The sequence below is a fragment of the Scomber scombrus genome, chromosome 17 (genome assembly GCF_963691925.1).
Source record: "Scomber scombrus chromosome 17, fScoSco1.1, whole genome shotgun sequence".
Taxonomy (NCBI): domain Eukaryota; kingdom Metazoa; phylum Chordata; class Actinopteri; order Scombriformes; family Scombridae; genus Scomber; species Scomber scombrus.
This window is the reverse complement of record NC_084986.1, coordinates 1,655,445-1,677,608: the sequence shown is the minus strand read 5'-3', so window position 1 is coordinate 1,677,608 and position 22,164 is coordinate 1,655,445. Positions and strand designations below refer to the sequence as shown.

General features: G+C 45.2%; 47 non-coding genes across 47 annotated transcripts; all 47 read right to left on the bottom strand.

Moving 5' to 3' along the window:
* Positions 1-341: 341 nt before the first annotated feature.
* trnar-ucg (transfer RNA arginine (anticodon UCG)) lies at positions 342-414 on the bottom strand. The gene has a single exon. It is a non-coding gene; the product is annotated as a tRNA-Arg (tRNA).
* A 200-nt stretch (positions 415-614) lies between these two features.
* On the bottom strand, positions 615-688 carry trnai-aau (transfer RNA isoleucine (anticodon AAU)). Its single transcript has one exon. It is a non-coding gene; the product is annotated as a tRNA-Ile (tRNA).
* Positions 689-1,161: 473 nt separating this feature from the next.
* Positions 1,162-1,234, bottom strand: trnar-ucg (transfer RNA arginine (anticodon UCG)). The gene has a single exon. It is a non-coding gene; the product is annotated as a tRNA-Arg (tRNA).
* A 200-nt stretch (positions 1,235-1,434) lies between these two features.
* On the bottom strand, positions 1,435-1,508 carry trnai-aau (transfer RNA isoleucine (anticodon AAU)). The gene has a single exon. It is a non-coding gene; the product is annotated as a tRNA-Ile (tRNA).
* A 478-nt stretch (positions 1,509-1,986) lies between these two features.
* Positions 1,987-2,059, bottom strand: trnar-ucg (transfer RNA arginine (anticodon UCG)). Its single transcript has one exon. It is a non-coding gene; the product is annotated as a tRNA-Arg (tRNA).
* A 200-nt stretch (positions 2,060-2,259) lies between these two features.
* trnai-aau (transfer RNA isoleucine (anticodon AAU)) lies at positions 2,260-2,333 on the bottom strand. The gene has a single exon. It is a non-coding gene; the product is annotated as a tRNA-Ile (tRNA).
* Positions 2,334-2,806: 473 nt separating this feature from the next.
* On the bottom strand, positions 2,807-2,879 carry trnar-ucg (transfer RNA arginine (anticodon UCG)). The gene has a single exon. It is a non-coding gene; the product is annotated as a tRNA-Arg (tRNA).
* A 200-nt stretch (positions 2,880-3,079) lies between these two features.
* Positions 3,080-3,153, bottom strand: trnai-aau (transfer RNA isoleucine (anticodon AAU)). Its single transcript has one exon. It is a non-coding gene; the product is annotated as a tRNA-Ile (tRNA).
* A 478-nt stretch (positions 3,154-3,631) lies between these two features.
* Positions 3,632-3,704, bottom strand: trnar-ucg (transfer RNA arginine (anticodon UCG)). The gene has a single exon. It is a non-coding gene; the product is annotated as a tRNA-Arg (tRNA).
* Positions 3,705-3,904: 200 nt separating this feature from the next.
* Positions 3,905-3,978, bottom strand: trnai-aau (transfer RNA isoleucine (anticodon AAU)). The gene has a single exon. It is a non-coding gene; the product is annotated as a tRNA-Ile (tRNA).
* A 771-nt stretch (positions 3,979-4,749) lies between these two features.
* Positions 4,750-4,823, bottom strand: trnai-aau (transfer RNA isoleucine (anticodon AAU)). Its single transcript has one exon. It is a non-coding gene; the product is annotated as a tRNA-Ile (tRNA).
* Positions 4,824-5,569: 746 nt separating this feature from the next.
* trnai-aau (transfer RNA isoleucine (anticodon AAU)) lies at positions 5,570-5,643 on the bottom strand. The gene has a single exon. It is a non-coding gene; the product is annotated as a tRNA-Ile (tRNA).
* Positions 5,644-6,121: 478 nt separating this feature from the next.
* Positions 6,122-6,194, bottom strand: trnar-ucg (transfer RNA arginine (anticodon UCG)). The gene has a single exon. It is a non-coding gene; the product is annotated as a tRNA-Arg (tRNA).
* Positions 6,195-6,394: 200 nt separating this feature from the next.
* Positions 6,395-6,468, bottom strand: trnai-aau (transfer RNA isoleucine (anticodon AAU)). Its single transcript has one exon. It is a non-coding gene; the product is annotated as a tRNA-Ile (tRNA).
* A 473-nt stretch (positions 6,469-6,941) lies between these two features.
* On the bottom strand, positions 6,942-7,014 carry trnar-ucg (transfer RNA arginine (anticodon UCG)). The gene has a single exon. It is a non-coding gene; the product is annotated as a tRNA-Arg (tRNA).
* A 752-nt stretch (positions 7,015-7,766) lies between these two features.
* trnar-ucg (transfer RNA arginine (anticodon UCG)) lies at positions 7,767-7,839 on the bottom strand. Its single transcript has one exon. It is a non-coding gene; the product is annotated as a tRNA-Arg (tRNA).
* Positions 7,840-8,039: 200 nt separating this feature from the next.
* trnai-aau (transfer RNA isoleucine (anticodon AAU)) lies at positions 8,040-8,113 on the bottom strand. Its single transcript has one exon. It is a non-coding gene; the product is annotated as a tRNA-Ile (tRNA).
* Positions 8,114-8,591: 478 nt separating this feature from the next.
* Positions 8,592-8,664, bottom strand: trnar-ucg (transfer RNA arginine (anticodon UCG)). Its single transcript has one exon. It is a non-coding gene; the product is annotated as a tRNA-Arg (tRNA).
* Positions 8,665-8,864: 200 nt separating this feature from the next.
* trnai-aau (transfer RNA isoleucine (anticodon AAU)) lies at positions 8,865-8,938 on the bottom strand. Its single transcript has one exon. It is a non-coding gene; the product is annotated as a tRNA-Ile (tRNA).
* Positions 8,939-9,411: 473 nt separating this feature from the next.
* trnar-ucg (transfer RNA arginine (anticodon UCG)) lies at positions 9,412-9,484 on the bottom strand. The gene has a single exon. It is a non-coding gene; the product is annotated as a tRNA-Arg (tRNA).
* A 752-nt stretch (positions 9,485-10,236) lies between these two features.
* trnar-ucg (transfer RNA arginine (anticodon UCG)) lies at positions 10,237-10,309 on the bottom strand. Its single transcript has one exon. It is a non-coding gene; the product is annotated as a tRNA-Arg (tRNA).
* Positions 10,310-10,509: 200 nt separating this feature from the next.
* Positions 10,510-10,583, bottom strand: trnai-aau (transfer RNA isoleucine (anticodon AAU)). Its single transcript has one exon. It is a non-coding gene; the product is annotated as a tRNA-Ile (tRNA).
* A 478-nt stretch (positions 10,584-11,061) lies between these two features.
* On the bottom strand, positions 11,062-11,134 carry trnar-ucg (transfer RNA arginine (anticodon UCG)). Its single transcript has one exon. It is a non-coding gene; the product is annotated as a tRNA-Arg (tRNA).
* Positions 11,135-11,334: 200 nt separating this feature from the next.
* trnai-aau (transfer RNA isoleucine (anticodon AAU)) lies at positions 11,335-11,408 on the bottom strand. Its single transcript has one exon. It is a non-coding gene; the product is annotated as a tRNA-Ile (tRNA).
* Positions 11,409-11,881: 473 nt separating this feature from the next.
* On the bottom strand, positions 11,882-11,954 carry trnar-ucg (transfer RNA arginine (anticodon UCG)). The gene has a single exon. It is a non-coding gene; the product is annotated as a tRNA-Arg (tRNA).
* Positions 11,955-12,154: 200 nt separating this feature from the next.
* trnai-aau (transfer RNA isoleucine (anticodon AAU)) lies at positions 12,155-12,228 on the bottom strand. Its single transcript has one exon. It is a non-coding gene; the product is annotated as a tRNA-Ile (tRNA).
* A 478-nt stretch (positions 12,229-12,706) lies between these two features.
* Positions 12,707-12,779, bottom strand: trnar-ucg (transfer RNA arginine (anticodon UCG)). The gene has a single exon. It is a non-coding gene; the product is annotated as a tRNA-Arg (tRNA).
* A 200-nt stretch (positions 12,780-12,979) lies between these two features.
* On the bottom strand, positions 12,980-13,053 carry trnai-aau (transfer RNA isoleucine (anticodon AAU)). Its single transcript has one exon. It is a non-coding gene; the product is annotated as a tRNA-Ile (tRNA).
* A 473-nt stretch (positions 13,054-13,526) lies between these two features.
* Positions 13,527-13,599, bottom strand: trnar-ucg (transfer RNA arginine (anticodon UCG)). The gene has a single exon. It is a non-coding gene; the product is annotated as a tRNA-Arg (tRNA).
* A 200-nt stretch (positions 13,600-13,799) lies between these two features.
* On the bottom strand, positions 13,800-13,873 carry trnai-aau (transfer RNA isoleucine (anticodon AAU)). Its single transcript has one exon. It is a non-coding gene; the product is annotated as a tRNA-Ile (tRNA).
* A 478-nt stretch (positions 13,874-14,351) lies between these two features.
* Positions 14,352-14,424, bottom strand: trnar-ucg (transfer RNA arginine (anticodon UCG)). Its single transcript has one exon. It is a non-coding gene; the product is annotated as a tRNA-Arg (tRNA).
* Positions 14,425-14,624: 200 nt separating this feature from the next.
* trnai-aau (transfer RNA isoleucine (anticodon AAU)) lies at positions 14,625-14,698 on the bottom strand. The gene has a single exon. It is a non-coding gene; the product is annotated as a tRNA-Ile (tRNA).
* Positions 14,699-15,469: 771 nt separating this feature from the next.
* Positions 15,470-15,543, bottom strand: trnai-aau (transfer RNA isoleucine (anticodon AAU)). The gene has a single exon. It is a non-coding gene; the product is annotated as a tRNA-Ile (tRNA).
* A 473-nt stretch (positions 15,544-16,016) lies between these two features.
* Positions 16,017-16,089, bottom strand: trnar-ucg (transfer RNA arginine (anticodon UCG)). Its single transcript has one exon. It is a non-coding gene; the product is annotated as a tRNA-Arg (tRNA).
* A 200-nt stretch (positions 16,090-16,289) lies between these two features.
* On the bottom strand, positions 16,290-16,363 carry trnai-aau (transfer RNA isoleucine (anticodon AAU)). The gene has a single exon. It is a non-coding gene; the product is annotated as a tRNA-Ile (tRNA).
* A 478-nt stretch (positions 16,364-16,841) lies between these two features.
* Positions 16,842-16,914, bottom strand: trnar-ucg (transfer RNA arginine (anticodon UCG)). The gene has a single exon. It is a non-coding gene; the product is annotated as a tRNA-Arg (tRNA).
* Positions 16,915-17,114: 200 nt separating this feature from the next.
* trnai-aau (transfer RNA isoleucine (anticodon AAU)) lies at positions 17,115-17,188 on the bottom strand. Its single transcript has one exon. It is a non-coding gene; the product is annotated as a tRNA-Ile (tRNA).
* A 473-nt stretch (positions 17,189-17,661) lies between these two features.
* trnar-ucg (transfer RNA arginine (anticodon UCG)) lies at positions 17,662-17,734 on the bottom strand. Its single transcript has one exon. It is a non-coding gene; the product is annotated as a tRNA-Arg (tRNA).
* A 200-nt stretch (positions 17,735-17,934) lies between these two features.
* Positions 17,935-18,008, bottom strand: trnai-aau (transfer RNA isoleucine (anticodon AAU)). Its single transcript has one exon. It is a non-coding gene; the product is annotated as a tRNA-Ile (tRNA).
* A 478-nt stretch (positions 18,009-18,486) lies between these two features.
* On the bottom strand, positions 18,487-18,559 carry trnar-ucg (transfer RNA arginine (anticodon UCG)). Its single transcript has one exon. It is a non-coding gene; the product is annotated as a tRNA-Arg (tRNA).
* A 200-nt stretch (positions 18,560-18,759) lies between these two features.
* On the bottom strand, positions 18,760-18,833 carry trnai-aau (transfer RNA isoleucine (anticodon AAU)). Its single transcript has one exon. It is a non-coding gene; the product is annotated as a tRNA-Ile (tRNA).
* Positions 18,834-19,604: 771 nt separating this feature from the next.
* On the bottom strand, positions 19,605-19,678 carry trnai-aau (transfer RNA isoleucine (anticodon AAU)). The gene has a single exon. It is a non-coding gene; the product is annotated as a tRNA-Ile (tRNA).
* Positions 19,679-20,151: 473 nt separating this feature from the next.
* Positions 20,152-20,224, bottom strand: trnar-ucg (transfer RNA arginine (anticodon UCG)). The gene has a single exon. It is a non-coding gene; the product is annotated as a tRNA-Arg (tRNA).
* A 752-nt stretch (positions 20,225-20,976) lies between these two features.
* trnar-ucg (transfer RNA arginine (anticodon UCG)) lies at positions 20,977-21,049 on the bottom strand. The gene has a single exon. It is a non-coding gene; the product is annotated as a tRNA-Arg (tRNA).
* Positions 21,050-21,264: 215 nt separating this feature from the next.
* On the bottom strand, positions 21,265-21,338 carry trnai-aau (transfer RNA isoleucine (anticodon AAU)). Its single transcript has one exon. It is a non-coding gene; the product is annotated as a tRNA-Ile (tRNA).
* A 473-nt stretch (positions 21,339-21,811) lies between these two features.
* Positions 21,812-21,884, bottom strand: trnar-ucg (transfer RNA arginine (anticodon UCG)). Its single transcript has one exon. It is a non-coding gene; the product is annotated as a tRNA-Arg (tRNA).
* A 200-nt stretch (positions 21,885-22,084) lies between these two features.
* trnai-aau (transfer RNA isoleucine (anticodon AAU)) lies at positions 22,085-22,158 on the bottom strand. The gene has a single exon. It is a non-coding gene; the product is annotated as a tRNA-Ile (tRNA).
* Positions 22,159-22,164: the final 6 nt, after the last annotated feature.

The following is a 22,164-nucleotide window of genomic DNA, read 5'->3' as shown; positions in this document are numbered from 1 at the left end:
TCGCTTAGCATGTGAGAGGTAGCGGGATCGATGCCCGCATTCTCCATTACCTTCTTTTCAGTTGTCGATTCTCAAGAAGGTAACACACATATCCTTGATTCAAAGGATTCCTCCTGCTGAATGTGCCCATAAAAATCAGAGGAAGTTTGAGGAACATTTCACAGCTCTGCACTTCCATACTAGTGCTATTCAAAGGAACTTCATATTTTCACACCTTCATCTCTGTGACTATGTCTTCTTTTCATACATAATCAGCACTGTCACATTGCTTGGTGTACATGGTGGAAACATTGGAATATTTATTCCTGAACATACACAAGTCTTACAGAAGAGAGGACAGACAACCACGAAGGGATTCGAACCCTCAATCTTCTGATTCGAAGTCAGACGCCTTGTCCATTAGGCCACGTGGTCATGTAGACAGTGACGTGTACATTTGAACTGGGCCACGGTAGTAGTCTACCGACAAACAGTCAGGAGAAGCAAGACTTTGCCTTCACGGGATCCATGTGTGAGGTGATGGGGCACTGTTGCACATTCCATGAGTTGAAAACACTGCCAACTTTACATCTGAAGGACTTCATGAGATGTCCTCCCTCTACAACAATTAAGCTTGGCCTGTACAGGGATCGAACCTGTGACCTTGGCGTTATTAGCACCACGCTCTAACCAACTGAGCTAACAGGCCTGCTGCTGCCATTCTATCTACACCCGCGTCCCTAATAGAATGAAAGACACTCATTTGCCTTTAAATAACTAGCGACCTGGTGGAACCAGGCTTGTAAAAGTCTTCAAGAAGGGGAATTAGCTCAAATGGTAGAGCGCTCGCTTAGCATGTGAGAGGTAGCGGGATCGATGCCCGCATTCTCCATTACCTTCTTTTCGGTTGTCGATTCTCAAGAAGGTAACACACATATCCTTGATTCAAAGGATTCCTCCTGCTGAATGTGCCCATAAAAATCAGAGGAAGTTTGAGGAACATTTCACTTCCATACTAGTGCTATTCAAAGGAACTTCATATTTTCACACCTTCATCTCTGTGACTATGTCTTCTTTTCATACATAATCAGCACTGTCACATTGCTTGGTGTACATGGTGGAAGCTTCTCATTGGAATATTCATTCCTGAACATACACAAGTCTTACAGAAGAGAGGACAGACAACCACGAAGGGATTCGAACCCTCAATCTTCTGATTCGAAGTCAGACGCCTTGTCCATTAGGCCACGTGGTCATGTAGACAGTGACGTGTACATTTGAACTGGGCCACGGTAGTAGACTACCGACAAACAGTCAGGAGAAGCAAGACTTTGCCTTCACGGGATCCATGTGTGAGGTGATGGGGCACTGTTGCACATTCCATGAGTTGAAAACACTGCCAACTTTACATCTGAAGGACTTCACGAGATGTCCTCCCTCTACAACAATTAAGCCTGGCCTGTACAGGGATCGAACCTGTGACCTTGGCGTTATTAGCACCACGCTCTAACCAACTGAGCTAACAGGCCTGCTGCTGCCATTCTATCTACACCCGCATACTTAATAGAATGAAAGACACTCATTTGCCTTTAAACAACTAGCGACCTGGTGGAACCAGGCTTGTAAAAGTCTTCAAGAAGGGGAATTAGCTCAAATGGTAGAGCGCTCGCTTAGCATGTGAGAGGTAGCGGGATCGATGCCCGCATTCTCCATTACCTTCTTTTCAGTTGTCGATTCTCAAGAAGGTAACACACATATCCTTGATTCAAAGGATTCCTCCTGCTGAATGTGCCCATAAAAATCAGAGGAACTTTGAGGAGCATTTCACAGCTCTGCACTTCCATACTAGTGCTATTCAAAGGAACTTCATATTTTCACACCTTCATCTCTGTGACTATGTCTTCTTTTCATACATAATCAGCACTGTCACATTGCTTGGTGTACATGGTGGAAACATTGGAATATTTATTCCTGAACATACACAAGTCTTACAGAAGAGAGGACAGACAACCACGAAGGGATTCGAACCCTCAATCTTCTGATTCGAAGTCAGACGCCTTGTCCATTAGGCCACGTGGTCATGTAGACAGTGACGTGTACATTTGAACTGGGCCACGGTAGTAGTCTACCGACAAACAGTCAGGAGAAGCAAGACTTTGCCTTCACGGGATCCATGTGTGAGGTGATGGGGCACTGTTGCACATTCCATGAGTTGAAAACACTGCCAACTTTACATCTGAAGGACTTCACGAGATGTCCTCCCTCTACAACAATTAAGCTTGGCCTGTACAGGGATCGAACCTGTGACCTTGGCGTTATTAGCACCACGCTCTAACCAACTGAGCTAACAGGCCTGCTGCTGCCATTCTATCTACACCCGCGTCCCTAATAGAATGAAAGACACTCATTTGCCTTTAAATAACTAGCGACCTGGTGGAACCAGGCTTGTAAAAGTCTTCAAGAAGGGGAATTAGCTCAAATGGTAGAGCGCTCGCTTAGCATGTGTGAGGTAGCGGGATCGATGCCCGCATTCTCCATTACCTTCTTTTCAGTTGTCGATTCTCAAGAAGGTAACACACATATCCTTGATTCAAAGGATTCCTCCTGCTGAATGTGCCCATAAAAATCAGAGGAAGTTTGAGGAACATTTCACTTCCATACTAGTGCTATTCAAAGGAACTTCATATTTTCACACCTTCATCTCTGTGACTATGTCTTCTTTTCATACATAATCAGCACTGTCACATTGCTTGGTGTACATGGTGGAAGCTTCTCATTGGAATATTCATTCCTGAACATACACAAGTCTTACAGAAGAGAGGACAGACAACCACGAAGGGATTCGAACCCTCAATCTTCTGATTCGAAGTCAGACGCCTTGTCCATTAGGCCACGTGGTCATGTAGACAGTGACGTGTACATTTGAACTGGGCCACGGTAGTAGTCTACCGACAAACAGTCAGGAGAAGCAAGACTTTGCCTTCACGGGATCCATGTGTGAGGTGATGGGGCACTGTTGCACATTCCATGAGTTGAAAACACTGCCAACTTTACATCTGAAGGACTTCACGAGATGTCCTCCCTCTACAACAATTAAGCCTGGCCTGTACAGGGATCGAACCTGTGACCTTGGCGTTATTAGCACCACGCTCTAACCAACTGAGCTAACAGGCCTGCTGCTGCCATTCTATCTACACCCGCGTACTTAATAGAATGAAAGACACTCATTTGCCTTTAAACAACTAGCGACCTGGTGGAACCAGGCTTGTAAAAGTCTTCAAGAAGGGGAATTAGCTCAAATGGTAGAGCGCTCGCTTAGCATGTGAGAGGTAGCGGGATCGATGCCCGCATTCTCCATTACCTTCTTTTCAGTTGTCGATTCTCAAGAAGGTAACACACATATCCTTGATTCAAAGGATTCCTCCTGCTGAATGTGCCCATAAAAATCAGAGGAAGTTTGAGGAACATTTCACAGCTCTGCACTTCCATACTAGTGCTATTCAAAGGAACTTCATATTTTCACACCTTCATCTCTGTGACTATGTCTTCTTTTCATACATAATCAGCACTGTCACATTGCTTGGTGTACATGGTGGAAACATTGGAATATTTATTCCTGAACATACACAAGTCTTACAGAAGAGAGGACAGACAACCACGAAGGGATTCGAACCCTCAATCTTCTGATTCGAAGTCAGACGCCTTGTCCATTAGGCCACGTGGTCATGTAGACAGTGACGTGTACATTTGAACTGGGCCACGGTAGTAGTCTACCGACAAACAGTCAGGAGAAGCAAGACTTTGCCTTCACGGGATCCATGTGTGAGGTGATGGGGCACTGTTGCACATTCCATGAGTTGAAAACACTGCCAACTTTACATCTGAAGGACTTCATGAGATGTCCTCCCTCTACAACAATTAAGCTTGGCCTGTACAGGGATCGAACCTGTGACCTTGGCGTTATTAGCACCACGCTCTAACCAACTGAGCTAACAGGCCTGCTGCTGCCATTCTATCTACACCCGCGTCCCTAATAGAATGAAAGACACTCATTTGCCTTTAAATAACTAGCGACCTGGTGGAACCAGGCTTGTAAAAGTCTTCAAGAAGGGGAATTAGCTCAAATGGTAGAGCGCTCGCTTAGCATGTGAGAGGTAGCGGGATCGATGCCCGCATTCTCCATTACCTTCTTTTCGGTTGTCGATTCTCAAGAAGGTAACACACATATCCTTGATTCAAAGGATTCCTCCTGCTGAATGTGCCCATAAAAATCAGAGGAAGTTTGAGGAACATTTCACAGCTCTGCACTTCCATACTAGTGCTATTCAAAGGAACTTCATATTTTCACACCTTCATCTCTGTGACTATGTCTTCTTTTCATACATAATCAGCACTGTCACATTGCTTGGTGTACATGGTGGAAGCTTCTCATTGGAATATTCATTACTGAACATACACAAGTCTTACAGAAGAGAGGACAGAACACCACGAAGGGATTCGAACCCTCAATCTTCTGATTCGAAGTCAGACGCCTTGTCCATTAGGCCACGTGGTCATGTAGACAGTGACGTGTACATTTGAACTGGGCCACGGTAGTAGTCTACCGACAGACAGTCAGGAGAAGCAAGACTTTGAAGATCAAGCTTTTGCCTTCATGGGATCCATGTGTGAGGTGATGGGGCACTGTTGCACATTCCATGAGTTGAAAACACTGCCAACTTTACATCTGAAGGACTTCACGAGATGTCCTCCCTCTACAACAATTAAGCCTGGCCTGTACAGGGATCGAACCTGTGACCTTGGCGTTATTAGCACCACGCTCTGACCAACTGAGCTAACAGGCCTGCTGCTGCCATTCTATCTACACCCGCGTCCCTAATAGAATGAAAGACACTCATTTGCCTTTAAACAACTAGCGACCTGGTGGAACCAGGCTTGTAAAAGTCTTCAAGAAGGGGAATTAGCTCAAATGGTAGAGTGCTCGCTTAGCATGTGAGAGGTAGCGGGATCGATGCCCGCATTCTCCATTACCTTCTTTTCAGTTGTCGATTCTCAAGAAGGTAACACACATATCCTTGATTCAAAGGATTCCTCCTGCTGAATGTGCCCATAAAAATCAGAGGAAGTTTGAGGAACATTTCACTTCCATACTAGTGCTATTCAAAGGAACTTCATATTTTCACACCTTCATCTCTGTGACTATGTCTTCTTTTCATACATAATCAGCACTGTCACATTGCTTGGTGTACATGGTGGAAGCTTCTCATTGGAATATTCATTCCTGAACATACACAAGTCTTACAGAAGAGAGGACAGACAACCACGAAGGGATTCGAACCCTCAATCTTCTGATTCGAAGTCAGGCGCCTTGTCCATTAGGCCACGTGGTCATGTAGACAGTGACGTGTACATTTGAACTGGGCCACGGTAGTAGTCTACCGACAAACAGTCAGGAGAAGCAAGACTTTGCCTTCACGGGATCCATGTGTGAGGTGATGGGGCACTGTTGCACATTCCATGAGTTGAAAACACTGCCAACTTTACATCTGAAGGACTTCACGAGATGTCCTCCCTCTACAGCAATTAAGCCTGGCCTGTACAGGGATCGAACCTGTGACCTTGGCGTTATTAGCACCACGCTCTAACCAACTGAGCTAACAGGCCTGCTGCTGCCATTCTATCTACACCCGCGTACTTAATAGAATGAAAGACACTCATTTGCCTTTAAACAACTAGCGACCTGGTGGAACCAGGCTTGTAAAAGTCTTCAAGAAGGGGAATTAGCTCAAATGGTAGAGCGCTCGCTTAGCATGTGAGAGGTAGCGGGATCGATGCCCGCATTCTCCATTACCTTCTTTTCAGTTGCCGATTCTCAAGAAGGTAACACACATATCCTTGATTCAAAGGATTCCTCCTGCTGAATGTGCCCATAAAAATCAGAGGAAGTTTGAGGAACATTTCACAGCTCTGCACTTCCATACTAGTGCTATTCAAAGGAACTTCATATTTTCACACCTTCATCTCTGTGACTATGTCTTCTTTTCATACATAATCAGCACTGTCACATTGCTTGGTGTACATGGTGGAAACATTGGAATATTTATTCCTGAACATACACAAGTCTTACAGAAGAGAGGACAGACAACCACGAAGGGATTCGAACCCTCAATCTTCTGATTCGAAGTCAGACGCCTTGTCCATTAGGCCACGTGGTCATGTAGACAGTGACGTGTACATTTGAACTGGGCCACGGTAGTAGTCTACCGACAAACAGTCAGGAGAAGCAAGACTTTGCCTTCACGGGATCCATGTGTGAGGTGATGGGGCACTGTTGCACATTCCATGAGTTGAAAACACTGCCAACTTTACATCTGAAGGACTTCATGAGATGTCCTCCCTCTACAACAATTAAGCTTGGCCTGTACAGGGATCGAACCTGTGACCTTGGCGTTATTAGCACCACGCTCTAACCAACTGAGCTAACAGGCCTGCTGCTGCCATTCTATCTACACCCGCGTCCCTAATAGAATGAAAGACACTCATTTGCCTTTAAATAACTAGCGACCTGGTGGAACCAGGCTTGTAAAAGTCTTCAAGAAGGGGAATTAGCTCAAATGGTAGAGCGCTCGCTTAGCATGTGAGAGGTAGCGGGATCGATGCCCGCATTCTCCATTACCTTCTTTTCAGTTGTCGATTCTCAAGAAGGTAACACACATATCCTTGATTCAAAGGATTCCTCCTGCTGAATGTGCCCATAAAAATCAGAGGAAGTTTGAGGAACATTTCACTTCCATACTAGTGCTATTCAAAGGAACTTCATATTTTCACACCTTCATCTCTGTGACTATGTCTTCTTTTCATACATAATCAGCACTGTCACATTGCTTGGTGTACATGGTGGAAGCTTCTCATTGGAATATTCATTCCTGAACATACACAAGTCTTACAGAAGAGAGGACAGACAACCACGAAGGGATTCGAACCCTCAATCTTCTGATTCGAAGTCAGACGCCTTGTCCATTAGGCCACGTGGTCATGTAGACAGTGACGTGTACATTTGAACTGGGCCACGGTAGTAGACTACCGACAAACAGTCAGGAGAAGCAAGACTTTGCCTTCACGGGATCCATGTGTGAGGTGATGGGGCACTGTTGCACATTCCATGAGTTGAAAACACTGCCAACTTTACATCTGAAGGACTTCACGAGATGTCCTCCCTCTACAACAATTAAGCCTGGCCTGTACAGGGATCGAACCTGTGACCTTGGCGTTATTAGCACCACGCTCTAACCAACTGAGCTAAGAGGCCTGCTGCTGCCATTCTATCTACACCCGCGTACTTAATAGAATGAAAGACACTCATTTGCCTTTAAACAACTAGCGACCTGGTGGAACCAGGCTTGTAAAAGTCTTCAAGAAGGGGAATTAGCTCAAATGGTAGAGCGCTCGCTTAGCATGTGAGAGGTAGCGGGATCGATGCCCGCATTCTCCATTACCTTCTTTTCAGTTGTCGATTCTCAAGAAGGTAACACACATATCCTTGATTCAAAGGATTCCTCCTGCTGAATGTGCCCATAAAAATCAGAGGAAGTTTGAGGAACATTTCACAGCTCTGCACTTCCATACTAGTGCTATTCAAAGGAACTTCATATTTTCACACCTTCATCTCTGTGACTATGTCTTCTTTTCATACATAATGAGCACTGTCACATTGCTTGGTGTACATGGTGGAAACATTGGAATATTTATTCCTGAACATACACAAGTCTTACAGAAGAGAGGACAGACAACCACGAAGGGATTCGAACCCTCAATCTTCTGATTCGAAGTCAGACGCCTTGTCCATTAGGCCACGTGGTCATGTAGACAGTGACGTGTACATTTGAACTGGGCCACGGTAGTAGTCTACCGACAAACAGTCAGGAGAAGCAAGACTTTGCCTTCACGGGATCCATGTGTGAGGTGATGGGGCACTGTTGCACATTCCATGAGTTGAAAACACTGCCAACTTTACATCTGAAGGACTTCACGAGATGTCCTCCCTCTACAACAATTAAGCCTGGCCTGTACAGGGATCGAACCTGTGACCTTGGCGTTATTAGCACCACGCTCTAACCAACTGAGCTAACAGGCCTGCTGCTGCCATTCTATCTACACCCGCGTACTTAATAGAATGAAAGACACTCATTTGCCTTTAAACAACTAGCGACCTGGTGGAACCAGGCTTGTAAAAGTCTTCAAGAAGGGGAATTAGCTCAAATGGTAGAGCGCTCGCTTAGCATGTGAGAGGTAGCGGGATCGATGCCCGCATTCTCCATTACCTTCTTTTCAGTTGTCGATTCTCAAGAAGGTAACACACATATCCTTGATTCAAAGGATTCCTCCTGCTGAATGTGCCCATAAAAATCAGAGGAAGTTTGAGGAACATTTCACAGCTCTGCACTTCCATACTAGTGCTATTCAAAGGAACTTCATATTTTCACACCTTCATCTCTGTGACTATGTCTTCTTTTCATACATAATCAGCACTGTCACATTGCTTGGTGTACATGGTGGAAACATTGGAATATTTATTCCTGAACATACACAAGTCTTACAGAAGAGAGGACAGACAACCACGAAGGGATTCGAACCCTCAATCTTCTGATTCGAAGTCAGACGCCTTGTCCATTAGGCCACGTGGTCATGTAGACAGTGACGTGTACATTTGAACTGGGCCACGGTAGTAGTCTACCGACAAACAGTCAGGAGAAGCAAGACTTTGCCTTCACGGGATCCATGTGTGAGGTGATGGGGCACTGTTGCACATTCCATGAGTTGAAAACACTGCCAACTTTACATCTGAAGGACTTCATGAGATGTCCTCCCTCTACAACAATTAAGCTTGGCCTGTACAGGGATCGAACCTGTGACCTTGGCGTTATTAGCACCACGCTCTAACCAACTGAGCTAACAGGCCTGCTGCTGCCATTCTATCTACACCCGCGTCCCTAATAGAATGAAAGACACTCATTTGCCTTTAAATAACTAGCGACCTGGTGGAACCAGGCTTGTAAAAGTCTTCAAGAAGGGGAATTAGCTCAAATGGTAGAGCGCTCGCTTAGCATGTGAGAGGTAGCGGGATCGATGCCCGCATTCTCCATTACCTTCTTTTCAGTTGTCGATTCTCAAGAAGGTAACACACATATCCTTGATTCAAAGGATTCCTCCTGCTGAATGTGCCCATAAAAATCAGAGGAAGTTTGAGGAACATTTCACTTCCATACTAGTGCTATTCAAAGGAACTTCATATTTTCACACCTTCATCTCTGTGACTATGTCTTCTTTTCATACATAATCAGCACTGTCACATTGCTTGGTGTACATGGTGGAAGCTTCTCATTGGAATATTCATTCCTGAACATACACAAGTCTTACAGAAGAGAGGACAGACAACCACGAAGGGATTCGAACCCTCAATCTTCTGATTCGAAGTCAGACGCCTTGTCCATTAGGCCACGTGGTCATGTAGACAGTGACGTGTACATTTGAACTGGGCCACGGTAGTAGACTACCGACAAACAGTCAGGAGAAGCAAGACTTTGCCTTCACGGGATCCATGTGTGAGGTGATGGGGCACTGTTGCACATTCCATGAGTTGAAAACACTGCCAACTTTACATCTGAAGGACTTCACGAGATGTCCTCCCTCTACAACAATTAAGCCTGGCCTGTACAGGGATCGAACCTGTGACCTTGGCGTTATTAGCACCACGCTCTAACCAACTGAGCTAAGAGGCCTGCTGCTGCCATTCTATCTACACCCGCGTACTTAATAGAATGAAAGACACTCATTTGCCTTTAAACAACTAGCGACCTGGTGGAACCAGGCTTGTAAAAGTCTTCAAGAAGGGGAATTAGCTCAAATGGTAGAGCGCTCGCTTAGCATGTGAGAGGTAGCGGGATCGATGCCCGCATTCTCCATTACCTTCTTTTCAGTTGTCGATTCTCAAGAAGGTAACACACATATCCTTGATTCAAAGGATTCCTCCTGCTGAATGTGCCCATAAAAATCAGAGGAAGTTTGAGGAACATTTCACAGCTCTGCACTTCCATACTAGTGCTATTCAAAGGAACTTCATATTTTCACACCTTCATCTCTGTGACTATGTCTTCTTTTCATACATAATGAGCACTGTCACATTGCTTGGTGTACATGGTGGAAACATTGGAATATTTATTCCTGAACATACACAAGTCTTACAGAAGAGAGGACAGACAACCACGAAGGGATTCGAACCCTCAATCTTCTGATTCGAAGTCAGACGCCTTGTCCATTAGGCCACGTGGTCATGTAGACAGTGACGTGTACATTTGAACTGGGCCACGGTAGTAGTCTACCGACAAACAGTCAGGAGAAGCAAGACTTTGCCTTCACGGGATCCATGTGTGAGGTGATGGGGCACTGTTGCACATTCCATGAGTTGAAAACACTGCCAACTTTACATCTGAAGGACTTCACGAGATGTCCTCCCTCTACAACAATTAAGCCTGGCCTGTACAGGGATCGAACCTGTGACCTTGGCGTTATTAGCACCACGCTCTAACCAACTGAGCTAACAGGCCTGCTGCTGCCATTCTATCTACACCCGCGTACTTAATAGAATGAAAGACACTCATTTGCCTTTAAACAACTAGCGACCTGGTGGAACCAGGCTTGTAAAAGTCTTCAAGAAGGGGAATTAGCTCAAATGGTAGAGCGCTCGCTTAGCATGTGAGAGGTAGCGGGATCGATGCCCGCATTCTCCATTACCTTCTTTTCAGTTGTCGATTCTCAAGAAGGTAACACACATATCCTTGATTCAAAGGATTCCTCCTGCTGAATGTGCCCATAAAAATCAGAGGAAGTTTGAGGAACATTTCACAGCTCTGCACTTCCATACTAGTGCTATTCAAAGGAACTTCATATTTTCACACCTTCATCTCTGTGACTATGTCTTCTTTTCATACATAATCAGCACTGTCACATTGCTTGGTGTACATGGTGGAAACATTGGAATATTTATTCCTGAACATACACAAGTCTTACAGAAGAGAGGACAGACAACCACGAAGGGATTCGAACCCTCAATCTTCTGATTCGAAGTCAGACGCCTTGTCCATTAGGCCACGTGGTCATGTAGACAGTGACGTGTACATTTGAACTGGGCCACGGTAGTAGTCTACCGACAAACAGTCAGGAGAAGCAAGACTTTGCCTTCACGGGATCCATGTGTGAGGTGATGGGGCACTGTTGCACATTCCATGAGTTGAAAACACTGCCAACTTTACATCTGAAGGACTTCATGAGATGTCCTCCCTCTACAACAATTAAGCTTGGCCTGTACAGGGATCGAACCTGTGACCTTGGCGTTATTAGCACCACGCTCTAACCAACTGAGCTAACAGGCCTGCTGCTGCCATTCTATCTACACCCGCGTCCCTAATAGAATGAAAGACACTCATTTGCCTTTAAATAACTAGCGACCTGGTGGAACCAGGCTTGTAAAAGTCTTCAAGAAGGGGAATTAGCTCAAATGGTAGAGCGCTCGCTTAGCATGTGAGAGGTAGCGGGATCGATGCCCGCATTCTCCATTACCTTCTTTTCAGTTGTCGATTCTCAAGAAGGTAACACACATATCCTTGATTCAAAGGATTCCTCCTGCTGAATGTGCCCATAAAAATCAGAGGAAGTTTGAGGAACATTTCACTTCCATACTAGTGCTATTCAAAGGAACTTCATATTTTCACACCTTCATCTCTGTGACTATGTCTTCTTTTCATACATAATCAGCACTGTCACATTGCTTGGTGTACATGGTGGAAGCTTCTCATTGGAATATTCATTCCTGAACATACACAAGTCTTACAGAAGAGAGGACAGACAACCACGAAGGGATTCGAACCCTCAATCTTCTGATTCGAAGTCAGACGCCTTGTCCATTAGGCCACGTGGTCATGTAGACAGTGACGTGTACATTTGAACTGGGCCACGGTAGTAGACTACCGACAAACAGTCAGGAGAAGCAAGACTTTGCCTTCACGGGATCCATGTGTGAGGTGATGGGGCACTGTTGCACATTCCATGAGTTGAAAACACTGCCAACTTTACATCTGAAGGACTTCACGAGATGTCCTCCCTCTACAACAATTAAGCCTGGCCTGTACAGGGATCGAACCTGTGACCTTGGCGTTATTAGCACCACGCTCTAACCAACTGAGCTAACAGGCCTGCTGCTGCCATTCTATCTACACCCGCGTACTTAATAGAATGAAAGACACTCATTTGCCTTTAAACAACTAGCGACCTGGTGGAACCAGGCTTGTAAAAGTCTTCAAGAAGGGGAATTAGCTCAAATGGTAGAGCGCTCGCTTAGCATGTGAGAGGTAGCGGGATCGATGCCCGCATTCTCCATTACCTTCTTTTCAGTTGTCGATTCTCAAGAAGGTAACACACATATCCTTGATTCAAAGGATTCCTCCTGCTGAATGTGCCCATAAAAATCAGAGGAACTTTGAGGAGCATTTCACAGCTCTGCACTTCCATACTAGTGCTATTCAAAGGAACTTCATATTTTCACACCTTCATCTCTGTGACTATGTCTTCTTTTCATACATAATCAGCACTGTCACATTGCTTGGTGTACATGGTGGAAACATTGGAATATTTATTCCTGAACATACACAAGTCTTACAGAAGAGAGGACAGACAACCACGAAGGGATTCGAACCCTCAATCTTCTGATTCGAAGTCAGACGCCTTGTCCATTAGGCCACGTGGTCATGTAGACAGTGACGTGTACATTTGAACTGGGCCACGGTAGTAGTCTACCGACAAACAGTCAGGAGAAGCAAGACTTTGCCTTCACGGGATCCATGTGTGAGGTGATGGGGCACTGTTGCACATTCCATGAGTTGAAAACACTGCCAACTTTACATCTGAAGGACTTCACGAGATGTCCTCCCTCTACAACAATTAAGCTTGGCCTGTACAGGGATCGAACCTGTGACCTTGGCGTTATTAGCACCACGCTCTAACCAACTGAGCTAACAGGCCTGCTGCTGCCATTCTATCTACACCCGCGTCCCTAATAGAATGAAAGACACTCATTTGCCTTTAAATAACTAGCGACCTGGTGGAACCAGGCTTGTAAAAGTCTTCAAGAAGGGGAATTAGCTCAAATGGTAGAGCGCTCGCTTAGCATGTGAGAGGTAGCGGGATCGATGCCCGCATTCTCCATTACCTTCTTTTCAGTTGTCGATTCTCAAGAAGGTAACACACATATCCTTGATTCAAAGGATTCCTCCTGCTGAATGTGCCCATAAAAATCAGAGGAAGTTTGAGGAACATTTCACTTCCATACTAGTGCTATTCAAAGGAACTTCATATTTTCACACCTTCATCTCTGTGACTATGTCTTCTTTTCATACATAATCAGCACTGTCACATTGCTTGGTGTACATGGTGGAAGCTTCTCATTGGAATATTCATTCCTGAACATACACAAGTCTTACAGAAGAGAGGACAGACAACCACGAAGGGATTCGAACCCTCAATCTTCTGATTCGAAGTCAGACGCCTTGTCCATTAGGCCACGTGGTCATGTAGACAGTGACGTGTACATTTGAACTGGGCCACGGTAGTAGTCTACCGACAAACAGTCAGGAGAAGCAAGACTTTGCCTTCACGGGATCCATGTGTGAGGTGATGGGGCACTGTTGCACATTCCATGAGTTGAAAACACTGCCAACTTTACATCTGAAGGACTTCACGAGATGTCCTCCCTCTACAACAATTAAGCCTGGCCTGTACAGGGATCGAACCTGTGACCTTGGCGTTATTAGCACCACGCTCTAACCAACTGAGCTAACAGGCCTGCTGCTGCCATTCTATCTACACCCGCGTACTTAATAGAATGAAAGACACTCATTTGCCTTTAAACAACTAGCGACCTGGTGGAACCAGGCTTGTAAAAGTCTTCAAGAAGGGGAATTAGCTCAAATGGTAGAGCGCTCGCTTAGCATGTGAGAGGTAGCGGGATCGATGCCCGCATTCTCCATTACCTTCTTTTCAGTTGTCGATTCTCAAGAAGGTAACACACATATCCTTGATTCAAAGGATTCCTCCTGCTGAATGTGCCCATAAAAATCAGAGGAAGTTTGAGGAACATTTCACAGCTCTGCACTTCCATACTAGTGCTATTCAAAGGAACTTCATATTTTCACACCTTCATCTCTGTGACTATGTCTTCTTTTCATACATAATCAGCACTGTCACATTGCTTGGTGTACATGGTGGAAACATTGGAATATTTATTCCTGAACATACACAAGTCTTACAGAAGAGAGGACAGACAACCACGAAGGGATTCGAACCCTCAATCTTCTGATTCGAAGTCAGACGCCTTGTCCATTAGGCCACGTGGTCATGTAGACAGTGACGTGTACATTTGAACTGGGCCACGGTAGTAGTCTACCGACAAACAGTCAGGAGAAGCAAGACTTTGCCTTCACGGGATCCATGTGTGAGGTGATGGGGCACTGTTGCACATTCCATGAGTTGAAAACACTGCCAACTTTACATCTGAAGGACTTCATGAGATGTCCTCCCTCTACAACAATTAAGCTTGGCCTGTACAGGGATCGAACCTGTGACCTTGGCGTTATTAGCACCACGCTCTAACCAACTGAGCTAACAGGCCTGCTGCTGCCATTCTATCTACACCGCGTCCCTAATAGAATGAAAGACACTCATTTGCCTTTAAATAACTAGCGACCTGGTGGAACCAGGCTTGTAAAAGTCTTCAAGAAGGGGAATTAGCTCCAAATGGTAGAGCGCTCGCTTAGCATGTGAGAGGTAGCGGGATCGATGCCCGCATTCTCCATTACCTTCTTTTCGGTTGTCGATTCTCAAGAAGGTAACACACATATCCTTGATTCAAAGGATTCCTCCTGCTGAATGTGCCCATAAAAATCAGAGGAAGTTTGAGGAACATTTCACAGCTCTGCACTTCCATACTAGTGCTATTCAAAGGAACTTCATATTTTCACACCTTCATCTCTGTGACTATGTCTTCTTTTCATACATAATCAGCACTGTCACATTGCTTGGTGTACATGGTGGAAGCTTCTCATTGGAATATTCATTACTGAACATACACAAGTCTTACAGAAGAGAGGACAGAACACCACGAAGGGATTCGAACCCTCAATCTTCTGATTCGAAGTCAGACGCCTTGTCCATTAGGCCACGTGGTCATGTAGACAGTGACGTGTACATTTGAACTGGGCCACGGTAGTAGTCTACCGACAGACAGTGAGGAGAAGCAAGACTTTGAAGATCAAGCTTTTGCCTTCATGGGATCCATGTGTGAGGTGATGGGGCACTGTTGCACATTCCATGAGTTGAAAACACTGCCAACTTTACATCTGAAGGACTTCATGAGATGTCCTCCCTCTACAACAATTAAGCTTGGCCTGTACAGGGATCGAACCTGTGACCTTGGCGTTATTAGCACCACGCTCTAACCAACTGAGCTAACAGGCCTGCTGCTGCCATTCTATCTACACCCGCGTCCCTAATAGAATGAAAGACACTCATTTGCCTTTAAATAACTAGCGACCTGGTGGAACCAGGCTTGTAAAAGTCTTCAAGAAGGGGAATTAGCTCAAATGGTAGAGCGCTCGCTTAGCATGTGAGAGGTAGCGGGATCGATGCCCGCATTCTCCATTACCTTCTTTTCAGTTGTCGATTCTCAAGAAGGTAACACACATATCCTTGATTCAAAGGATTCCTCCTGCTGAATGTGCCCATAAAAATCAGAGGAAGTTTGAGGAACATTTCACTTCCATACTAGTGCTATTCAAAGGAACTTCATATTTTCACACCTTCATCTCTGTGACTATGTCTTCTTTTCATACATAATCAGCACTGTCACATTGCTTGGTGTACATGGTGGAAGCTTCTCATTGGAATATTCATTCCTGAACATACACAAGTCTTACAGAAGAGAGGACAGACAACCACGAAGGGATTCGAACCCTCAATCTTCTGATTCGAAGTCAGACGCCTTGTCCATTAGGCCACGTGGTCATGTAGACAGTGACGTGTACATTTGAACTGGGCCACGGTAGTAGACTACCGACAAACAGTCAGGAGAAGCAAGACTTTGCCTTCACGGGATCCATGTGTGAGGTGATGGGGCACTGTTGCACATTCCATGAGTTGAAAACACTGCCAACTTTACATCTGAAGGACTTCACGAGATGTCCTCCCTCTACAACAATTAAGCCTGGCCTGTACAGGGATCGAACCTGTGACCTTGGCGTTATTAGCACCACGCTCTAACCAACTGAGCTAACAGGCCTGCTGCTGCCATTCTATCTACACCCGCGTACTTAATAGAATGAAAGACACTCATTTGCCTTTAAACAACTAGCGACCTGGTGGAACCAGGCTTGTAAAAGTCTTCAAGAAGGGGAATTAGCTCAAATGGTAGAGCGCTCGCTTAGCATGTGAGAGGTAGCGGGATCGATGCCCGCATTCTCCATTACCTTCTTTTCAGTTGTCGATTCTCAAGAAGGTAACACACATATCCTTGATTCAAAGGATTCCTCCTGCTGAATGTGCCCATAAAAATCAGAGGAACTTTGAGGAGCATTTCACAGCTCTGCACTTCCATACTAGTGCTATTCAAAGGAACTTCATATTTTCACACCTTCATCTCTGTGACTATGTCTTCTTTTCATACATAATCAGCACTGTCACATTGCTTGGTGTACATGGTGGAAACATTGGAATATTTATTCCTGAACATACACAAGTCTTACAGAAGAGAGGACAGACAACCACGAAGGGATTCGAACCCTCAATCTTCTGATTCGAAGTCAGACGCCTTGTCCATTAGGCCACGTGGTCATGTAGACAGTGACGTGTACATTTGAACTGGGCCACGGTAGTAGTCTACCGACAAACAGTCAGGAGAAGCAAGACTTTGCCTTCACGGGATCCATGTGTGAGGTGATGGGGCACTGTTGCACATTCCATGAGTTGAAAACACTGCCAACTTTACATCTGAAGGACTTCACGAGATGTCCTCCCTCTACAACAATTAAGCTTGGCCTGTACAGGGATCGAACCTGTGACCTTGGCGTTATTAGCACCACGCTCTAACCAACTGAGCTAACAGGCCTGCTGCTGCCATTCTATCTACACCCGCGTCCCTAATAGAATGAAAGACACTCATTTGCCTTTAAATAACTAGCGACCTGGTGGAACCAGGCTTGTAAAAGTCTTCAAGAAGGGGAATTAGCTCAAATGGTAGAGCGCTCGCTTAGCATGTGAGAGGTAGCGGGATCGATGCCCGCATTCTCCATTACCTTCTTTTCAGTTGTCGATTCTCAAGAAGGTAACACACATATCCTTGATTCAAAGGATTCCTCCTGCTGAATGTGCCCATAAAAATCAGAGGAAGTTTGAGGAACATTTCACTTCCATACTAGTGCTATTCAAAGGAACTTCATATTTTCACACCTTCATCTCTGTGACTATGTCTTCTTTTCATACATAATCAGCACTGTCACATTGCTTGGTGTACATGGTGGAAGCTTCTCATTGGAATATTCATTCCTGAACATACACAAGTCTTACAGAAGAGAGGACAGACAACCACGAAGGGATTCGAACCCTCAATCTTCTGATTCGAAGTCAGACGCCTTGTCCATTAGGCCACGTGGTCATGTAGACAGTGACGTGTACATTTGAACTGGGCCACGGTAGTAGTCTACCGACAAACAGTCAGGAGAAGCAAGACTTTGCCTTCACGGGATCCATGTGTGAGGTGATGGGGCACTGTTGCACATTCCATGAGTTGAAAACACTGCCAACTTTACATCTGAAGGACTTCACGAGATGTCCTCCCTCTACAACAATTAAGCCTGGCCTGTACAGGGATCGAACCTGTGACCTTGGCGTTATTAGCACCACGCTCTAACCAACTGAGCTAACAGGCCTGCTGCTGCCATTCTATCTACACCCGCGTACTTAATAGAATGAAAGACACTCATTTGCCTTTAAACAACTAGCGACCTGGTGGAACCAGGCTTGTAAAAGTCTTCAAGAAGGGGAATTAGCTCAAATGGTAGAGCGCTCGCTTAGCATGTGAGAGGTAGCGGGATCGATGCCCGCATTCTCCATTACCTTCTTTTCAGTTGTCGATTCTCAAGAAGGTAACACACATATCCTTGATTCAAAGGATTCCTCCTGCTGAATGTGCCCATAAAAATCAGAGGAAGTTTGAGGAACATTTCACAGCTCTGCACTTCCATACTAGTGCTATTCAAAGGAACTTCATATTTTCACACCTTCATCTCTGTGACTATGTCTTCTTTTCATACATAATCAGCACTGTCACATTGCTTGGTGTACATGGTGGAAACATTGGAATATTTATTCCTGAACATACACAAGTCTTACAGAAGAGAGGACAGACAACCACGAAGGGATTCGAACCCTCAATCTTCTGATTCGAAGTCAGACGCCTTGTCCATTAGGCCACGTGGTCATGTAGACAGTGACGTGTACATTTGAACTGGGCCACGGTAGTAGTCTACCGACAAACAGTCAGGAGAAGCAAGACTTTGCCTTCACGGGATCCATGTGTGAGGTGATGGGGCACTGTTGCACATTCCATGAGTTGAAAACACTGCCAACTTTACATCTGAAGGACTTCATGAGATGTCCTCCCTCTACAACAATTAAGCTTGGCCTGTACAGGGATCGAACCTGTGACCTTGGCGTTATTAGCACCACGCTCTAACCAACTGAGCTAACAGGCCTGCTGCTGCCATTCTATCTACACCCGCGTCCCTAATAGAATGAAAGACACTCATTTGCCTTTAAATAACTAGCGACCTGGTGGAACCAGGCTTGTAAAAGTCTTCAAGAAGGGGAATTAGCTCAAATGGTAGAGCGCTCGCTTAGCATGTGAGAGGTAGCGGGATCGATGCCCGCATTCTCCATTACCTTCTTTTCGGTTGTCGATTCTCAAGAAGGTAACACACATATCCTTGATTCAAAGGATTCCTCCTGCTGAATGTGCCCATAAAAATCAGAGGAAGTTTGAGGAACATTTCACAGCTCTGCACTTCCATACTAGTGCTATTCAAAGGAACTTCATATTTTCACACCTTCATCTCTGTGACTATGTCTTCTTTTCATACATAATCAGCACTGTCACATTGCTTGGTGTACATGGTGGAAGCTTCTCATTGGAATATTCATTACTGAACATACACAAGTCTTACAGAAGAGAGGACAGAACACCACGAAGGGATTCGAACCCTCAATCTTCTGATTCGAAGTCAGACGCCTTGTCCATTAGGCCACGTGGTCATGTAGACAGTGACGTGTACATTTGAACTGGGCCACGGTAGTAGTCTACCGACAGACAGTGAGGAGAAGCAAGACTTTGAAGATCAAGCTTTTGCCTTCATGGGATCCATGTGTGAGGTGATGGGGCACTGTTGCACATTCCATGAGTTGAAAACACTGCCAACTTTACATCTGAAGGACTTCATGAGATGTCCTCCCTCTACAACAATTAAGCTTGGCCTGTACAGGGATCGAACCTGTGACCTTGGCGTTATTAGCACCACGCTCTAACCAACTGAGCTAACAGGCCTGCTGCTGCCATTCTATCTACACCCGCGTCCCTAATAGAATGAAAGACACTCATTTGCCTTTAAATAACTAGCGACCTGGTGGAACCAGGCTTGTAAAAGTCTTCAAGAAGGGGAATTAGCTCAAATGGTAGAGCGCTCGCTTAGCATGTGAGAGGTAGCGGGATCGATGCCCGCATTCTCCATTACCTTCTTTTCAGTTGTCGATTCTCAAGAAGGTAACACACATATCCTTGATTCAAAGGATTCCTCCTGCTGAATGTGCCCATAAAAATCAGAGGAAGTTTGAGGAACATTTCACTTCCATACTAGTGCTATTCAAAGGAACTTCATATTTTCACACCTTCATCTCTGTGACTATGTCTTCTTTTCATACATAATCAGCACTGTCACATTGCTTGGTGTACATGGTGGAAGCTTCTCATTGGAATATTCATTCCTGAACATACACAAGTCTTACAGAAGAGAGGACAGACAACCACGAAGGGATTCGAACCCTCAATCTTCTGATTCGAAGTCAGACGCCTTGTCCATTAGGCCACGTGGTCATGTAGACAGTGACGTGTACATTTGAACTGGGCCACGGTAGTAGTCTACCGACAAACAGTCAGGAGAAGCAAGACTTTGCCTTCACGGGATCCATGTGTGAGGTGATGGGGCACTGTTGCACATTCCATGAGTTGAAAACACTGCCAACTTTACATCTGAAGGACTTCACGAGATGTCCTCCCTCTACAACAATTAAGCCTGGCCTGTACAGGGATCGAACCTGTGAGCTTGGCGTTATTAGCACCACGCTCTAACCAACTGAGCTAACAGGCCTGCTGCTGCCATTCTATCTACACCCGCGTACTTAATAGAATGAAAGACACTCATTTGCCTTTAAACAACTAGCGACCTGGTGGAACCAGGCTTGTAAAAGTCTTCAAGAAGGGGAATTAGCTCAAATGGTAGAGCGCTCGCTTAGCATGTGAGAGGTAGCGGGATCGATGCCCGCATTCTCCATTACCTTCTTTTCAGTTGTCGATTCTCAAGAAGGTAACACACATATCCTTGATTCAAAGGATTCCTCCTGCTGAATGTGCCCATAAAAATCAGAGGAAGTTTGAGGAACATTTCACAGCTCTGCACTTCCATACTAGTGCTATTCAAAGGAACTTCATATTTTCACACCTTCATCTCTGTGACTATGTCTTCTTTTCATACATAATCAGCACTATCACATTGCTTGGTGTACATGGTGGAAACATTGGAATATTTATTCCTGAACATACACAAGTCTTACAGAAGAGAGGACAGACAACCACGAAGGGATTCGAACCCTCAATCTTCTGATTCGAAGTCAGACGCCTTGTCCATTAGGCCACGTGGTCATGTAGACAGTGACGTGTACATTTGAACTGGGCCACGGTAGTAGTCTACCGACAGACAGTCAGGAGAAGCAAGACTTTGAAGATCAAGCTTTTGCCTTCATGGGATCCATGTGTGAGGTGATGGGGCACTGTTGCACGTTCCATGAGTTGAAAACACTGCCAACTTTACATCTGAAGGACTTCACGAGATGTCCTCCCTCTACAACAATTAAGCCTGGCCTGTACAGGGATCGAACCTGTGACCTTGGCGTTATTAGCACCACGCTCTAACCAACTGAGCTAACAGGCCTGCTGCTGCCATTCTATCTACACCCGCGTCGCTAATAGAATGAAAGACACTCATTTGCCTTTAAACAACTAGCGACCTCGTGGAACCAGGCTTGTAAAATTCTTCAAGAAGGGGAATTAGCTCAAATGGTAGAGCGCTCGCTTAGCATGTGAGAGGTAGCGGGATCGATGCCCGTATTCTCCATTACCTTCTTTTCGGTTGTCGATTCTCAAGAAGGTAACACACATATCCTTGATTCAAAGGATTCCTCCTGCTGAATGTGCCCATAAAAATCAGAGGAAGTTTGAGGAACATTTCACTTCCATACTAGTGCTATTCAAAGGAACTTCATATTTTCACACCTTCATCTCTGTGACTATGTCTTCTTTTCATACATAATCAGCACTGTCACATTGCTTGGTGTACATGGTGGAAGCTTCTCATTGGAATATTCATTCCTGAACATACACAAGTCTTACAGAAGAGAGGACAGACAACCACGAAGGGATTCGAACCCTCAATCTTCTGATTCGAAGTCAGACGCCTTGTCCATTAGGCCACGTGGTCATGTAGACAGTGACGTGTACATTTGAACTGGGCCACGGTAGTAGTCTACCGACAAACAATCAGGAGAAGCAAGACTTTGCCTTCACGGGATCCATGTGTGAGGTGATGGGGCACTGTTGCACATTCCATGAGTTGAAAACACTGCCAACTTTACATCTGAAGGACTTCACGAGATGTCCTCCCTCTACAACAATTAAGCCTGGCCTGTACAGGGATCGAACCTGTGACCTTGGCGTTATTAGCACCACGCTCTAACCAACTGAGCTAACAGGCCTGCTGC